This window comes from Periplaneta americana, chromosome 9 (genome assembly GCF_040183065.1).
Source record: "Periplaneta americana isolate PAMFEO1 chromosome 9, P.americana_PAMFEO1_priV1, whole genome shotgun sequence".
Classification (NCBI taxonomy): Eukaryota; Metazoa; Arthropoda; class Insecta; order Blattodea; family Blattidae; genus Periplaneta; species Periplaneta americana.
In genome coordinates this window covers 38205759-38207729 of record NC_091125.1, presented here as the reverse complement: position 1 = coordinate 38207729, position 1971 = coordinate 38205759, and the positions used below count along the sequence as shown (strand labels likewise).

The 1971-nt window shown below is 37.5% G+C and overlaps 3 non-coding genes across 3 annotated transcripts; 1 reads left to right on the top strand and 2 right to left on the bottom strand.

Annotated features, from left to right (window-relative positions):
* Nucleotides 1–975: 975 nt before the first annotated feature.
* TRNAD-GUC (transfer RNA aspartic acid (anticodon GUC)) lies at nt 976–1047 on the bottom strand. Its single transcript has one exon. It is a non-coding gene; the product is annotated as a tRNA-Asp (tRNA).
* Nucleotides 1048–1261: 214 nt separating this feature from the next.
* Nucleotides 1262–1333, bottom strand: TRNAD-GUC (transfer RNA aspartic acid (anticodon GUC)). Its single transcript has one exon. It is a non-coding gene; the product is annotated as a tRNA-Asp (tRNA).
* Nucleotides 1334–1609: 276 nt separating this feature from the next.
* Nucleotides 1610–1681, top strand: TRNAD-GUC (transfer RNA aspartic acid (anticodon GUC)). The gene has a single exon. It is a non-coding gene; the product is annotated as a tRNA-Asp (tRNA).
* Nucleotides 1682–1971: the final 290 nt, after the last annotated feature.

Sequence of the window (1971 nt, the reverse complement as noted above, 5' to 3'; positions counted from 1 at the left end):
TTTAGATAATTATCCTATATTTTTCCACTAGACCTATAACTTCCTGAGCAAGCTAAAATAAATATCGTTCTTTTTCTGATTCCAGACATTGAAAAACTAATAAAGTGTGCTGATTTAGAGTTCTGGATAAAAAGGAAATTTTCACCTCTGGTTTCAGTTGATGTTCTGTTTATAAAGATATTCTGCATTCAAAGAGGCAGAATCATATTGAAATATATTGAAATGTTGAATGTGATCAAATAAAACACTTTCCTTAAGTTATGAAGCGATAAATATAAGCTTGTGTGTGCTATGTGTATCCATGAATGTGCTGAAGTGTGTTTTCAATTAAGATAGCACCTTTTGAGGGAGTAATATAGTCCTTTTTTGGCTATAACTCTACCTTTTTTGTCATTTTTATGAAAAATATTCCCTTTAAAATCCGGTCTCTACTCATGACTATGAGTGCATTAATGTATCACCTATTTGTACACCTATTTCTCTGCATGACTTGGTCCACTTGAAAATTTAATTACGAGTGCAATGAAGTGGCGGACCATTTAAGGCTATATGTTCAAGTAAAATGTAAATCTTACTCCTCCTAACAGAGGCCCTTACTAGTTATTAAGAAATGGACTAATTGTAATGCCATTAGAACGTTACTATACTGTTATAACTAAATCATATTTTTACATCCTACTGTAAAATACAACGGAAAGGAAAAGCAATTGATAGCAGTAGTCTTTAAATTTAAAAAGGAATGACAAAAGAACTTCGATCAAGAAACAGTAAGGATTTGAGATGACCCAGGAAGAGCTGTAAAAATCAATTGCAGAGGTTTAATGAAATCAAGATTGTATAACCAAGTCATGTGAATGTAGAGCAGTTAAGTCTAGTGAGCATAAAGAAAAAGGAAACAATATTAATTACTGCAAATCAATATTTCAGGTATAACTCCCTGTAAAGTTGATTTGAATAATTTCGAGGGAAAAATTGTTCCGGAGCCGGGTATCGAACCCGGGACCTTTGCTTTGACGTACCAACGCTCTACCACTGAGCTACCCGGGAACTCTAACCGACACCGATCCAATTTTTTCCCTCTATATCCACAGACCTCAAAGTGGGCTGACAACCGTCAAGCAACCAACTTCGAGTGCACACTAACTCCGTGTGACTTAAATTGTGGTTTTCTGTTAACGAACAGTGACGTGTATTATGCAAATCAATATTTCAGGTATAACTCCCTGTAAAGTTGATTTGAATAATTTCGAGGGAAAAATTGTTCCGGAGCCGGGTATCGAACCCGGGACCTTTGGTTTGACGTACCAACGCTCTACCACTGAGCTACCCGGGAACTCTAACCGATACCGATCCAATTTTTCCCTCTATATCCACAGACCTCAAAGTGGGCTGACAACCGTCAAGCAACCAACTTCGAGTGCACACTAACTCCGTGTGACTATACCTGAAATATTGATTTGCGTAATACACGTCACTGTTCGTTAACAGAAAACCACAATTTAAGTCACACGGAGTTAGTGTGCACTCGAAGTTGGTTGCTTGACGGTTGTCAGCCCACTTTGAGGTCTGTGGATATAGAGGGAAAAATTGGATCGGTGTCGGTTAGAGTTCCCGGGTAGCTCAGTGGTAGAGCGTTGGTACGTCAAACCAAAGGTCCCTGGTTCGATACCCGGCTCCGGAACAATTTTTCCCTCGAAATTATTCAATATTAATTACTCTCAATATAACGCACTTATATTATAACTAGTTGGTGTCAGAGCAAGCATGAAAAATATAAGTTAAAAAGAGAGAAAGTTTTATGCGCTCAAGAAAGCCATAGTCAGCCTACATGAGCAAACAAAAGAAGTAAGCAAAGATTTGTATGGTAACCATTTGCCCCAAGAGAGTAACGAATACTACTAAAATGTGATTATAGATAAACAGCGTCGAGTTTCGAACTCTTTACTTCGAAATTACAAATGAGTCCTCTCT